This window comes from Thermobia domestica, chromosome 2, assembly GCF_964235325.1.
Source record: "Thermobia domestica chromosome 2, izTheDome1.hap1.1, whole genome shotgun sequence".
Taxonomy (NCBI): Eukaryota; Metazoa; Arthropoda; class Insecta; order Zygentoma; family Lepismatidae; genus Thermobia; species Thermobia domestica.
In genome coordinates this window covers 71936504-71953714 of record NC_137455.1, presented here as the reverse complement: position 1 = coordinate 71953714, position 17211 = coordinate 71936504, and positions in this window count along the sequence as shown.

Below are 17211 nucleotides of genomic sequence, written 5' to 3'. Positions count from 1 at the left end.
TATCACTTAACTCACAAGTAACACTTCCCAAGTGCAACACTCCCAGTTTGATAAAATTTGGTAGCTAGATACTACACATGAAATAAACGAATACGTGTTTTTTTTTTATTTTCTGGGGAAAAATGGTTTTAGGGGGCAAAAGCCCCCACCCAAAAGTTTGAAAGTTGACGCCCGAAAGGCAAAAACAAGTGGACCTAAGTGATCGAAATTTTGCACGGATATTGTAGATGTAAAATGAAGGAGTGCTAATAACAGTGTGTCAGAAGTGCCTAAAGGACATGAAGAATTGCAACGAAACTTTATGAAGAGATAGTATGCAATAAATAAACAAATACGGGTTTTTTGTTTTCTGCGGATAAACGGTTTAGGGGGCAAAAGCTCCCACCCAAAATTTTGAAATTTGACGATCGAAAGGCAAAAACAAGTGGACCTAAGTGATCGAAAGTTTGCACGGATATTGTAGACGTAAAATGAGGGAATACGTATTCATGTGTAGTATCTACCTGCCAAATTTTATCAAAATCGGAGTGTTACACTTGGGAAGTGTTACTTGTGAGTATGATGTGCTCATTCCGTATAAAATACGAAAACTCGATTTAAGAATCTTTCAAAAATGTTTTGGTCCCTAATCCAAAAACTAATTATTGGCCAAGATTTCACTTTTGATGCATTTTTCTATCATTCCTAAAATTCTTGGCCAAGATCGCAATCTTTTGATTTATCTTTTTTGAATCACTCCTAAAATTCTTGCTTAATTTTTCTGCTCCAGACCTTCGAAAATATTAGACTAGAACCTTGAAATTCCCCATATAACCTAGTCTGGTAACAAGACAAAGATGAAACATTTACGTAGCCCCTGTGAAATCAAAGTTACATCAACAAGTATTTTGAAATCAGCAAGGTATATGTTTCATATATTCTCCATAAAGCTTATTTTTATTTTACCTTGTGAAGCACAGACATCGTGCTAGAAATATATAAAACAAGAACAGTTCTGGGAAGTTATTAAGAACTCTATTATAGAGTATGAGTGGATACAAAAAGTTTTCCCATTCTCAGCGTGTCGTTGGCACATAATAAACTCGGCAGCTAGTTACAAGGATCGATGTGGATGTGAGACCGAACTCTAAATTATCCTCGACGCGCAGAGAATCACAATGATATCCACTTTCACCCACATCCATACACAAGAAGAAAATAAAGGAAAAAATGATTCTGTTGCAAAGAAACTGGATCAACTGATTCATCTGTGTTGGTCTATTATTTCTATAACTTTCAGTGTTATCAGCAGTGATAACGAGGGTTTTTTGGTTACCTCGCTCTCAATCTTTGTTTCTGTCATACAGTTTTGTGTCACGCTTGAATTCGATCAAGTGTGGTCCTTACCAACATAGAAACCTGGAGATTCTGACAAGTCACAAGAATTTGAAGGTCAAGTACCCAGGGGTAAAAGTGGATCTGAAAATGTGGAGGGACGGTAGGTAGCGGAATGACAGCACGCCGTTCCCCCTGCCTATCTTTGCCCATTGTATTTTTTTTTTTAGAAACTGGGGGGACGATGTAATATTTATTTTGAGGTGGGAGGTCGGCGTCTCCGCGCGTTCCCCCTCAGTTTTACCCCTGCAAGTAGCACAAACTACGGTCCTCGTGACATCGAATTCACGACGGTCTTGGATGTGACCCATCTTATATTCTCGTGTATACACATTGAACCCTGTATTTTCTAGAGGTGCTACAAAATGGCATCACTGATCTAGGAGTACAAAAGCTCGCGTACAAATATCTATCTATGTGTCGCAAATGGATGAGAGTCGATTGGAGCAGCGATCCTACATTAAAATAGTAGAAACACGGGTAGAAATGTCTCAAATGTAGCGCGAATATCAAATGCTGGGTACATAATACTTACAGGACAAAACAGAAGAAGAACCTCAGTGTGCAGGAACAAAATAAAGAAATCACACAAGAAATGTGGGGTAGCTTTACATGATAAGTGTTTCGCTTCCTCTCATGGAAATGTGCGAAATTCCTAGATTTAAAAACATTCAGACAGTTAGAAGTAGTGATGTGAGGTGGAAAATTTTCCATTTCGGAAAATTTTCTGCTATATTTTTCCGGAAAACTTTCCGTTCTAAACGAATATCAGTAATCAAGTAACAATTTCTCATTACCGATAAAATTGATTGAATTCATGTATAGAAATGTTAAAAAGTGAAAGATCGTTTAAAGAATTTGAAAATTTTCATGGCTCAGAAAATTTCCAGTACTATGTAGGAACAAGTGAAACAATTTTTTATGAATCGAAAAATTTTCTGTTAAGTATGGGAAAATTGAAAAACTTTTTATGAATCGGAAAATGCATTTTTGAAGCAAAAAGCAAAACAATTTTTTGTGAATCAGAAAGTTTTATTACTCTGTAGATACAAGTCAAAGGGATTTTCATGGATCGGAAAATTTTTATTACGATCTAGAAACAAATGGAAAAACTTTTCATAAGCCGAATAATTTTGAATATTATGTACAGTGATGCTATGTGGAAAATTTTAAATTATATTTAACTGCACATTCAGCTATAAAATTGAATTTCTGTAGAGGAAAGTTAGACAGCAACAAATTATAATTTTCCAATTAGCTTTCGGGAACCGAAAAATTTTCTAATATTTCGAATTGGCAAGTAAAAATTTAATAGTATTTCTCTCTTCCTCTCTCTCTCTCTCTATGTAAATTGCATGGAACATAGATTGAGTTCGTAGAGTAAAAATATCCCATCTCATTGTTTAAAATGCAACAAGAAAGCGAAAAAAACCTTTGTAAATTTATCAATTATTTCAAAAAGAGAAAATTCCACTATTTCTTCACATAGATAGAAGGCTGCCTACATAATGAAATAACTACATAAAAGTTCCTTATAAAGATTGTTTTTGTAACAGAAAACAAGAAATTGTTTGATTTTACTGTTTAACACTCATAAATTATAACTTCAATACTTGAGTTTTGTATAATCAATATCTTAAAGCAGACATTTTGTATTGTAAAAATCATTATTATGTATAAAAAATGTATTAGAAATAATAACTATTCGGTAGAACAAATACATACATAACAAAAAAGAAATATATTTTTTTATTTTTAAATTAAAATGAAATTACTTGTTGCTTTTAGAACGCAGTGTAAAAAGTGCAGCTTTTTATGTTTCTTTTATTATTGTATTGGAAGAATAACTATACAAGTCACCTTGCTTATTAGTTATATTTTACTTTATCTTCTGAATGAATATATGAATAAATAAATGTTTATTTCCATAAAATGTTCATTATTTGTTTTCATGAGTTACTTAAACTGGAATTTTTGGTAGTCAAAAATTTACAGTTGGTACCTTGTGTTATTTTTAGTTATTTATGCGTATATGTTGCAAGTACGTAAATCCAGATAAAGTAGTAAAGGTATGAGGGAACTTCATCTTACGCGTATTAAACTGTTGAAATATAATTTTTGTGACATCAAAGGTGAATTCTGAGGGAAGAACGCATTGAAGTTTTTGAAAGATTTTTGAAGAAATGAAGAATTGTTAAATTTTCACTTCCTTAAACTTTTTTTTTTTCAAACAATCTTTATTACCAGTAAATTTTACGACTAAACAATGATGCAGGGATAAGTGGAGTAGGTTTTAATGAATCGGAAAATTTTCCGTTTCAAAATTTTCCGGAAAATTTTATCACTGGTTAAAAAGACAAAGAAAATATAGGCCTACTTGTATACAGAACAATACAATAAATTAGTGACTGTATATGTACATTCATGTCCAAAATTATTGTCGCATGTCTATAAATATGTTGTTGTAAGAATATAATTTGATAAAGAATTCAACCGCTATTTCTTATAATGTTAGTATGTGTATAATCGACAAAGACATGTATGTGCCAAATTTCATGTCAAAAGAGCAGTAAATAAGAACAATAAAACGAAAATAAAACTTTCTTGTCCATTTAGCAACATTTTGTTTTACTCATTCTAATTTTCGTATTTATAATTATTTTCGTATGAAATTTACCACAAACATACATTTCCCGATTATACACACAGTATCAGTATTAAAAGTACCCTGCAAAATTATTATCAAACTATATTCGTACAGGTAGACAGTTATAGATATGCGACAATCATTTTGGACATGAGTGTACATTTGGGGAACGCTTAGTTTAGTGATTGGTGGTTAGTCTAGTGGTTCACGTGGTCCCGAGTTCGACTTCCGGCCGGTGCTTCCCACTTTTCGGCGTTGTCCAGCGTCGTGAGGCAAACTGGGAGCCATGTGAAAAACAAAACGTGACGACCACTATGTCTAGAAACTCTTGATGCGCCTAATATGGACAGGGCATCACACCGTACTGATCACATGCTCGCCGCTAGGTTGAACGTAGTTCAGCCGATCGCTGGCGGATGGCGCTGCAGCAGGCTTAGGCTTACAAATGAGTCGTTACGCAAAGTGGTTTGGTGGTGTGATAACCAAAGGTGTCCAAACTCATGAGGTCGGCGCTCATGAGTTCGGAATTCAAGCTCACTCGACCTCAACCTCACGAAGTGAGCGTGAGGTTGAGTGAGCGTAAGGCCAGACTGGTCAGGTGAGCGTGAGGTTGAGTTAGCGTGAGGTCAGACTGGTGATGTGAGCGTGAGGTCAGACTAATGATGTGAGCGTGAGGCTGAGTAAGCGTGAGGTCGAGTGAGCGTGAGGCTGAGTGAGCGTGAGATCGAAATGAGTTTGTGAGCGTGAGGCTGAGTGAGGTTAAGTCAAAGTGGTCACCTCTAGTGATGACTACATATGAATAGTGTTTTCATATAACAATATCATGAACTAATTACAAACTTAAAAAATATTATACTTATATGTATGTTACCATCTCTTCAAGCTGGATTTATGTGAATAAATTGTTTTACACGTGTATACTGACGAAAAAAACTAAATAAATTGAGATTATATGTAATTTATTCTTTGGAATGGTATGGAATATTCCCTACGGTTCGTTAACGACTCACCCTGTTTTACTAGTGGAAACTTTAAGCGACACTTAAGACTAAAATTTTATCAAATAACAATATAGAAGTAGCAAGTATAAAATTGAACAAAATCGGAGACAAAAACAGTTATGGGTTCAAATGGGTTAAATAATACATAAATATATTGTAATCCGAAATATTAGTGAAATTTGTGATAGGATGAGAATTTTTAGAAGAAAATATTTTCCTCTTTTATAGTAAATCAGATAAAGATTTTCTGTGGACATGGAGATCGCTTTTTGTAAGAATGGGCAATTTAAGGGATCGTATATCGAAAAGTTTGAACGTGTTTTGAAAGATTACAGATATCATTTAATGTGACAAGACATTTCACTAAAATGAAAAAAGAAAGTAAGGAACGTGTTTTCCCCTTCTTTTTACTTTCTTTTGAAATAAAATAAAAACGATTTCCCCCTTTTTATATTTCATCATAGCGGATTCACTTTGTTGTCAAAAAATCTGACATATTTTACACAGAGATTCCTCTGGCGAGTATCTAATTTATACGGTTCTAGACCCTGGTCCATAAATCCGTAGGGGAAGAAAAAAAAAGGCAAAGATCGTTTCTCCGCGTACGTACTTCCAGTTCTTGGTGTCTAACGTTTATTGAGCTATGTGTGGTGGTGGGAGAAGAGAGAGAGAGTTCCACAGTTTTTGATCGGGTAACTGCGAGGGAGATATGAGGGTAGTTTGAAAATCGGTTCACGAGGAGGAAGAGGATCAGTTTAAAATGGGTAAAGAGGCGAGAAAAAGAAAGAATGAAAGAGCAACTTTTGATAGACCTACACAATGTAGCAAATGCACTGTGCCAAGTTCGGTGCAGTTACTCCTACCTATCAAAAACACGTAATTCATTCGAACGTTATTCTTAAAAGACCAAAATCAAATTAATTTGTCACATTTTCAATCTCTTCTCTGCTAACAACGGAAACTTAAATATTTAAGCCGAGGAGCCGCTGAGTTGATATTGGGGGATATGTTGTCGGTCGGTACATCCCAAGTGCTACCACTGTTATTGGTCTTCTTAACTGGTTATCTGTTACCTCTTTAGGAGCGTAATTGACCCCCCCCCCACTCTCCCTATTCAACCATTTTTCAAAATGTTATCCGCTAGATTCGCCCTTGTGATCCTCTTAGATTGAACATTATTCCATAAAAGACATAATAAATAAAATTCAACTGAACTGCGTGTCACACACACTATAGTTGAAAATCTCAACCGGATATAGAGGATAACACAAATAATAGATTATACCACCTAATCAGGTAAATATTATAGACATTCTAATAGTTATATAGATGTATTATTATAAAATATTTTTGATATTTTCAGGGGGCACGGTGGTTTAGTGGTAGAGCTCTTACCTCTGTTGTGAGGGATCCTGGTTACGTACGTTTGTGGTGGACAACATCGTGTCTCCCTTTTCCTCCCACGTTCTTACTTTACTGATTCTCCCATCATCATTCATTTGCCTTAGTCATCCGTCTCCATTACCCTAAAGGATATAAATCGTCGGACAGAAAGGTTTCATTTCTGTAAGAATGTATACTGAAAGATTTCATTTTCATTTTTAATTAACGTTCTTCAGTTATTTCAGAAATTACACATTTTGTTCTCAAAATTAAAGGAATTTAATTTATACTCTTCTAGAAATCCAAGAAATACTGTACACTACTGCTCAAACTATAAAAAGAGCTTTCGAAGAGGACAAGTGTAAGGTGGACTGTAAATCATTATGACTAATAACAAGCGGAAAATAGTCGGTGACCTGAACTCAAGAGCTCTTGGAGTGCAAATTTGTTTCCTGCCCGAGCTCAGCCTCTTAATATAGCGATCATTATTACTTAGTGATATGCTTAGTAATAGTTACGTAGCGATTACATAGCGATGTGCTACTTGTCCATCAAATTTCGTTCAGATTCGGCGTGCCCTAAGCCGACCCCGTGTTCCTCGCTGAGTTCGGCCACTAAATATAGCGATCCGTATTTCACACGAAATGTGCTACATGCCACCAAATTTCGTTTAGATTCGGCCAATAGTCCGGAGAAACAAAGTACCACATACAAGAGGAGACAATCCTGTCCCTGGTCGAATCTTTGACAGCGAAGTTTCGTGAAAGAGGTAATTTGAAAAACAAGCTTTACCGACGAACAGACTCTAACAATGGTCCTGACATCCTTTGCCAAACATTCAACTAGAAGCACAGAATATTTATCAGCAGTGTATCCTCTTTCAGGCGCTGATTGGACGAGTTCTGCAAATGTACTAACTCTCTGCCCTATGGAACTGGAGATCCAATCCTGCGTTCACAAGAACTCTTGAATTTTGTCCTTAGACAACTGGATCCAGTTTCTACTTTGTATTCCTACTTCTGCAAGATCCATTCTAATATTGTCCTTCTATCTGCGACTAGGTTTTCCTAATGAACATTTTCGGATTAGATTTCCAGTTAAAAGTTTTAAAGCGTTCCTACTTTTTTCCATTCTGGTTACGTGACCTGCCCAACTAAATCTCTTAGACTTGATGACTCTAACAATATTTGGTAAACGGTATAAATGATTTGCTCATTATGAAGTTTTCGCCATTTCCAATTACAGTTCCTCTTGGAAATGAAATGAAAATTTAGGTTTTACGTCCCACGGTTATGCCGGTTAGGCTAAAGGAGACGATGATAATGAGAGATGAGTGAAATGGTGGAATGAAGAAAGTGGGAGGAAACGGGAAAACCCCGAGAAAACCCACGAGCACGGTGTTTGTCCACCACAAAGTCCACACGGCGCGAGCTGGGATCGAACCAGAGACCCCAAGCACCGGAGGTGAACGCTCTACCACTGAGCCACAGCGCCCTCCTACAGTTCCTCTTGGAACTGAATATTCGTCTCAAGATTATATTCTTAAATATTTTCAGTTTGCACTGTTCTCTTAGAGTACGAAACCATGTTTTCCAACCATACAGCACAACATGATTATTATCGTTTTATGTATTTTAAACTTTTAATTCTTATAATTCGCGAAGACTAAAGATTTTGAACTGACTGATAACACGAATTTCTTGCTTGCAGTCAACATCTAATTTTTACGTGGATATGGTTTTGGTCTGTGAATATTGATTCTAGATATATGAAAGTATCCACTTTGTCGAAAGTATTATTTGATAATTTGATGTATCCATAATTGACAGTATTACGATCTCGGTGAATTTCCATGTACTTAGTTATCTCTGCATTTAGTTCTAATCCCGTTAATAAAACCTCTGCATTTATTTCTATTTTTCTAATATCATCTCCTATCAGATTTACATCATCAGCATACACCATAACCTGGGTAACACCATTCAGCTCTAGACTGTGGTAGCTATCTTTGATTTTTCTTGTAGGTACTCCAGAAAAAAGTCGAATAATAATGGCGACAAAGAATTTCCCTATTTCAGGCTCTGCAAATGTACAGATGGACTAAAAATTAGCAGAAGAAGAACCAAATAAAAGCGTTGAATTGTGTGCCTACGTTAACACCTACTTGACATTTTTGTTTTTCGACAAGGCGTATTTCCATGTAAATGGTGAGGTAAATCATCAGAAATACAGATAGTAAAGTATCACAAATCCCTGCTTGTTAGACGCAACCAACAAGCTATTAGTTGGAAGATGATAGCGTGGTGTGAATTAACGAGACTTCTACATCATGGGAGCTATACTATCTAGGTATGTTACATATCGAAGTGTTTGTGATTCTGATTGAAGTAGAGCTGCCCTATATGCAAAAGTAAGTGGATCTTTGTATATATATATATATATATATATATATATATATATATATATATATATATATATAAATTTGAGGGAACATCAAATAAACTGATTTAAATGGTACTACTTAGCCCACCTGTTTATTATCTTCGATTCCATTTGTTACATTTCTGTTTACCTTCACGACCCCCTGAGATATATCAAGAACTCTGTTATAATCGTTTCACAGCCTGAATATTACGTATATTCCAAATAAATATAATTATTATTATTTACATGTTATTCTGTCGTTAGTAAATAAATTAAATTAGAATACAATATTGAATATTTTACACTTCAAAATATTTGGGGGGACGTGTCCCTCTCGTTTCCCCCCGCCAGAGACGCCCGTGCTTCGAGTTATAGGGGTTATATGGTCACTTTTAATGAGGGAAGCGGAACCTCGGTATCTCGAATTTTTTGTGGCCATCTTGATAACTGAACAACTGTGGCTGGAATTTTGTTTACTCGAAAACTTGAATGTTTATGTATTCCCTTCAACTACGAGTTATCGAGGTCCCATTGTACTACTTTAATCCCCCCCCTCAGCGTATTGAAATTCATCCCCGGGGGAAATCTGTAATTATCACTCTATATAATAATTTCCAATACATTTTTAGTCTTGCATTTTTTTAATGAGAGGATCTTGATTTTATTAAGAGTAAAGCTGATCATTGTTGATTCAACACAAACCTTTCGTCTTTGCCAGCTCGGTCAGCAGAAATTTTGATTGAAACCGGTTTCTATCACCGGTTATTTTTTTCTTTTTTTTTTTATCAAACCCAGTATTAAAATAACACATTAGAGTAACTCAGTTTTCATCTTGAACTGTAGGTTCACGTTTCACGTAGCCTCGTTGCTGAAAAGGGACGGAAAACTTCAACAAACAGCTAGAACTTTCTACCTATGATAGTGAGAGAAAGAAAGAAGAAGAAGAAAAAGAAATTACATACTTAAAAGCTTGGAGTTTTGTCTTGTAATGTATGGAATATGCTCTGCTTCTTGATATTCTCGTAATTACTTAATTTTTGACTATTTAACGAATTTTAAGATTCACTTTTAAGGGTAATCCAACCTGGAATTAGTAAAATCTACAACAATAACAACAGGAATGGAAAAGAAAGTGAAAGAGGCCTATAATGTAGCCTATATAAAGATACCATTTCGACATCAGCTGAGAAAATGCCCGAGAAAACTTATCACGGTGACTAGCTGCCGGATTCGAACTCAGAACCTCCCTATTGCGAAGCAAAAACGCAAAAACCATCCTACGCTCCCATGATAATCAAAACAGGAGACATAGCTTATATACGTATAAATAATGAAAAGAGTATGAAAATATTGGTAACCGTATCCGCTGCTCATGAATAGAGATCCCATACCTCTAGACTTTTTTTTAAAAAAAGGAGATCGTATGTAATTTACAGTATATTAATAGTTATGCATTGTCTTCTTCATACCACCACAGAATGAATGATGGAAGGAAAATGAGGAGTATGAAGAAGAAGAACACAACTGATCGATGATTTGAAAAATAGAATAAAATATTGGGAGTTAAAACAGGAAGCTAAACATCGAGAAACGTGGAAGAAACATATCCAGGCCCGAACCTAAATTAAACAAACAAACAAACAAACAAAAAAGCGAGAGAGAACTCATTATCTCAGGCCTGCCGAAGGGCATAATACTTACTAACACTACTACTACTACTACTACTACTAATAATAATAATAATAATAATAATAATAATAATAATAATAATAATAATAATAATAATAATAATAATAGTTATGCACTTGCCCCTTCTTGAAATATCAGAAAAATTCTGGGACTATCCTTGCTACTGTATATATCTGAAAGTGACTATGCGAATTCATACCTCTTGAACTCAACCGATCTCGACCAAATTTTCTACATAGATGAGGTTGGGGCTGGGATGGTTTTTATTGTTTCACTTTGACGGTACAACCTAGTGGAGGAGAAGAAGGAGGATTAAATATTTAAAAATGATCGATATTAGTGTCGAATCCATGGTTTTCTGGGTCGCTGAGACGAACAGTGACGCTTCAGATACAACTTATATCCAAATTTACCTCCGTATGTCCAAAATGAAACTTATTCTCCCCGTGCGAAGAACGGGATTCTGCTAGTTAGAAGTAAAGAAGATAATATAATAACAGTAAAAAAAAAAGTGATTGTTACGTAAAAGCATCTTTTTCTTCTTCAGCCCAATGAGTTTCTGTCGAAGAAACTTTGGGTAGAAGATATGGAAAAGAAGAGAGGCAGATTTACCATCGCCCCCCATCCGAGCCCCTATAAGATGCGTAGATGATGTGCACGAGGAGGGAATTTCCCTTTCTTATCTACATCGACGCGTGTGCGTACGTGAATCAATGCATGCGTGTAGGAGAGGAAGAGAGAGAGAGAGAGATAAAGATTGAGAGTGAATGTGTTCGTGTTTAAGATCTGTTTTATGATGCCAATCGTTCTCTCGCTGCCCTCCTAGCATAACAATGAACCATTATTGGAACAGGTCAAAAGGTCAATACAACCATTCCCAGGCAAACGATGTCTCTCCTGTTTTTCTACGTAGTAACGCACCAGAAGGAGATTCAAGAGCACCTTACGGGGATGTGTGTGTGTGTGTCTTTCGATATCGCCTTTATGCGTAAGTGAGGAGAACAAAACAGTACTTCAAAACAAAATTCCCTGCTACCACTTCCTTCTAAAAATAAACAGAACGGATCACCGCTCTATAATATCTTTCTTTAACTTTAGTTTTTATTTCTTTCTTAGGGTTTAACCCTTATTCAAAATTTATCCCCTGCGACTATTTACTTTCAGAAAACGACCAGCACTTGTGAACTTCCCTAAAAGGTGCTAATAATGACCTTTCTTTCATTCGTTTTCGTTGATTTTTGTATAATATATGTTGATTTGTTTCAGTGTAAAATACACTAAGATCTATACCTGAAACATGTGAAAAATAAATAAAATAAATAAAATCTCGCCTAAGCAATCGCTAATAAAGACAATAATATATTGCTGATACTGTAACACATGTTGGTAATTGTAAACAGCTGCTTTAGTAGAACTTTTTTTTTTTTTTTTTTTTAATTTTAGTACAATTCTGGGGCTGAGAGGTAAACTATGCCAAGTCACTTTATGGCCGAAATTGAGTTATCATATTTTTCTTTACTTACATTAGTACGAGAGACACTAGGAACGTTTTGAGATGTGGACATCTGGAACGCAGGAAGTGAACAATTTTTCCGTCAATAAACAATCGACGCAATTCAACAAAATATTGTCTTGCAAATATTTTTCCGCTTCTCCTGTGAAATTAATATTTTATGACCTATTCTACTTTATTTTTCATCCCCAGAATTACGTTAAATGAAAAAAGCAAATGCCAAATTTCATGTCTCTAACAATTCCATGAAATGGGCATATAATAATTGCAACCAACACCCATTTTTCTTCCCACATCTTTTCTCGGTTCCATGTTGAATTTCCAAAAATCCTTCCCTAGTGGTACTTTAGAGTACCTATGAGCTGTTGAAATTTCAAGTTTTTAGCTTAGACAATTTGACCTAGGCGTTCTTGATAAATCAGTCAAAAGCTCTTGACTGATTGACGGCTTGATTCAATTCGGTGAATGGAGGCTTCGAAAGGTATTCTACAAAATTCTTGATGCTGGATGAATGTCGTCACGGAATTTCAATATGGCGGGCGCTAGACGAGGTATTGTTAAAATGCAGTGGCGTATATAAAGGGAGATTTGTGGTTCCTTTTTAACGTCGTTATGAACTGTAAATTATGAAATCTTTCAGTTTAACGTTCTAAGATTTTGCCCTTTAAGCTATGGAAGACGGATGATCAAAACAAGTGAATGATGATGGAAGAATCGGTGGAATGAGAATGAAGGAGGAAAAGGAGTGCCCCAGGAAAACCCACGCTTACGATTTTGTCCACCATAAGTTTACTTGGAAGAGAATCGAACCAAGGATCTCATTCGCCAGAGGTAACCGCTCTACAACTGAGCCATCATGCCCCTGTAAATTGTGATAAAATAAACATGTATTATATTAATGTATGTATTTAAAAATTATGAAAAGAAATGAACTTGGAAACTTCAATTCTCCTTGATGAAATTCTGTGTACACCACTGTTCCCACGTATATCAAAAAAGAAAAAGAAAGAAAGAAAAAAGACGAAACGATACTGTATTGAAGGAGCCCTACACAAGACATTCGTCTGCTGCGGGAGAAGAGTAGCTCAGAGATGTTCATGTGGGGAGCTAAAGAGAATTGGGTAAGTGGTTTCTTACAAAGCTAGTGATGTGGCCTAGGGACATAACGAACACACACTTCTACATGTATAACACATTCGTAAAGAAAGAGAAAAGGTAAAAAAAAGACCAAAGAGAGAGAGAGAAGGAAACCGGAATTCTTAGAGAAATACATAGAAGTAGAAAGAAACAGAAGAAACATGGAGAAGTGGGGGCGGAGTGGGAAGATTGATCGGAATAGAATTAGGTGATGAGCGGAATGTCAAAATCTATTTTCCTTCACAAATATTCTCTTCCCAAACATTTTGTCTTTTTTTTTTTTTTTTTTTTTTCTCATTCTTTCTGCGATCTTGCCTTTGAGAAGGAAAGAACTTCAGTTTTCAATTTACGTCAAAGATAATAATTTCTGGTTTGTTTTTTATATCTACTGTACATTTCTTCTTTCTTTCCATCTAACTTGATACTCAAATGTCAGTCGAAATATCTATAGATACATAAGATCTTCCTTTATATTTGGAAATTCGGTTCTATACTCTTGACAGAGAATTGTGAAAAAAAGTAGAGACAGTTTAATCTGTAGCAAAATATTATCAGATGGAAATAATAATAATAATAATAATAATAATAATAATAATAATAATAATAATAATAATAATAATAATAATAATAATAATAATAATAATAATAATGTGTAACTGGGATAACTGAGTAAAAAATCGTTAAGGGAGAAGTACGAGATTATTCTCTTTTCTTTGAAATGAACAGAGATATAATGGTTTGATTTTACTAATTTCTTTATCAAGTCTAGTTAAATGTTCCCTGATTTGTCAAAACGCCAAACAGTTAGATCCTAGCACAGGTTGGCGCGTTAGTGTGTCGCATTTGTCTTAATTTAAACGCAGAAGCGCTGTCGCTAAGATGCCTATTCCCTTTTGCATAAGCCCACCTGTTTTTTACTGCCCTGAGTGGAAATAGACTAGCTTATAGCGAGCACCTAACACAAGTTTTTTTCATGGTTTTCAGACTTGGCGTTTTAATGGCATATAAGTTTGCATGCATATACTGCAATTTATGGCTTTATGTTTGCACCTATATTAAAAATGCGTGTGCCATTGGTGGATAATACTCCTAGTGAAACATTGTCAACAGTTTTTAGGCGGATGCTATATTTATAGTTATAACGCTTATTCCCTCCAAAAGTTAGTCTGTACTGAGGAATGCAACGATTCTTGAATGTACCACGACTCAATTTTGAAAAAAAAAAAGTTAAATGTACTCAACTTTTAGTGGGGCTTTTATTACAAATTTGCACCCATTGAATTTATCAAGAGATGGACTAGCACACCATCAGAAGGAACACTTTGGAAAGAGAACAGGACATGAAGGACCAAGAACTGGAGAGATAAATGTATATTAAATTCCCCATTCATCATGTTTCCGCTGGATAGAGTCAACAGTCATAATCAACCTGGTGGATCAAAGTCATCGAATATTACTATAATCAACCTTGAGATCAGAATAATCTGTTGTTCTAAATAATCAATGTGATGAATCAGTCAATGGATACTTGAATAATGAATCCGATAGATCAGAATCACTGGTTACTCTTATCAACTTGGTGGACAAAAGTCATCTGTTACCCTTAGAGTCAACCAGGTGGATAAGAGTCGCCGGCCACTCTAATATTCAACCTGATGGATCAGAGTTATCTGTTGCTCTAATAGTCAACCTGATGGATCAGAGTCATCGATTACGCTAATACCATAATCAACTTGGTAGATCAGAGTTACTGGTTACTTTAATAATCAATTTGACGGATCAAACATCGACTACTCTAAAATCAACCTGGTAAAGCCGTTACCGGTTACTATAATAGTGAACCTGGTAATGGTCCTAATCAACCTGGTAAACTAGAGTCACTTGTTACTCTGAATTAATTAACGTGATAAATCAGAGTCATGAGTTACTGTGGACTAGAACCATTGGTTACATTAACAATCAACCTACTGGATCAGAGTCAATTGTGACTTCAAACAATCAATGTATTGAACCAGAGTCACCAGTTATTCTAATAACCATAATTAGTCTGGTAGACTAGAATCACCGGTTATTCTAATACATCAACCTGGTGGATCAGTTATCTTTTACCCTAATAATCAAGTAGCTGGATGAAAGTCATTGATTACTCTAATAATTAACCTGGTGGAATAAATGTCTTAGAAATCGTAGTATTCCTGCACTGCAACATAGGCAACCTTCAACTCCTAACAAGGGGAAATATATAGAGTATATAGTAAACATAAATGTCATGGTTTTCTAAAAAAATTATCACATACATAGTGAACGTGAGAGAGGTTCGTCCAGTTTTTATATTATTTTCTTCTGGGGTTTCTTTGTATCTGTGGTGAAAAACCAATATAGGAAGTGATAATGATCCAAATTTGTAAGTGTAAGTAACCCTGATGATCCACAGGCCTTTCACTTTACACAGACACATAAAAAAATATAAAAAAAGCTGAAAACTAGTAGTATTTTCTGATTTACGACTTTTTTTTATTCCTTCCCTGTTTGTTAAGTCTCCCTTGATTCACACAGTGATCATTGAAGATTTCGGAAAGAAAAAGAAGAAGGAACCGAGAAGACCAAACAAAAGACGGAAGAGAAATAGCAAGAATGCCAAGGAGACGAAAGAGAGTACTAACAAAGCAAGCAAAAAGAGAGGAAGAGAGAGAGAGAGAGAAGGAAAAATCGTAGACGTAGAGAAATAGTGTAGACAGCGGTGAAGAGAGATACCACACGCTGCTTAATGAGGTGTGGACACGAGGACCACGTGATCTACACTTCCGATCCTTTCCATCTTGGTCACCCTTCTCCCCCCACACCCTCTGGAGACGGACGCATGAGAAAATGTTAGAATCAAGGGGGAGGGGGAGATCCCAAAAGTCGGGGAAGTAATTGAGAAACTGGAAGGTTGGTGATTCTACTGCTGGTAAGAGAAGAACGAAGATACCTTAAAAGATGCAATGGTGTGAGGTGAAAGGGAGACCTAGCCCCCCAAAGCCCCCTCTCTGTTCTTTTCATGGCCTTTTGCCACCAGTTAGTCTTAGTAATGACCCTAATAGCCCCCGCATTAGGGATTCGCGTTCTTAATCACGCCTTCAAGGAGGGGGAGAAAATAGTGAGACGGGTATCTTGAAGTAAGAACACAAACTGATTCAGAAAATCATTCTTCTGCTCCCTTGATGCCCTCTCCGACCTCCCAATAGCGACGGAGACCGAAACCAATATTTCTAAGAAACTTATATTCCTATTCCTGTGGGTCGTTATCCTAAACATATGTTGCAAAAACAGTGAGCAGTAAAATAGGTACATTACTTCCGAAACATTAACTGAAAATCGTCTTTAGCTTCCGCTGGAAATTTTGCCTCTCCAGACTCAACTAATTAACATCGTGAACGCTAAATTCATATTAAGTTGAATGAAATTATAAAGTAATTTGCTCCCGTTTTCTTGGGTGTTCAACTTCTTTCTTTCAGTGCTGGTACTATGAAATACCTTTAAAAATCTTAAAACGTAGACCAATAGCTGAACTTGAAATTCCAATCCTATATATTCTCAAGGGACTGTCGTTATTATCATCATAGGAATTCTGCTATATTTTATAGCATTGGCACTCACTTCCCACAAGCTGAGAGGCTTCCATACACCACGATCCTCAGCAAAATCTTCTTATTTCCTTATGTCTTTTTCCTGCCACCATACCTTCTAACACAGTTCATACCGATACAGTTCCTTCTCACCCAATATCTAAAACCAATTTTTGTTTCTCTTTTCAACTACAGCTAAAATTGTACTTTTTCCTCTACTATTTCTAACCATTTCCGGTTCACTGTCACCCTAAGCGTAAAAAAGAATTAAAGAAAGTTTTTTTTAATTCATAAAGAAAATAACGAATGCATACTCGATTTAAATAAAGCAAGTAAATTATACTACTATTATCAGATCCTTAGGAATACAATTCTCCCGTTCACTATAATGCTTATAGGTCAACAAGAAATAAAATTGTTGTGGGAAGGGAAATC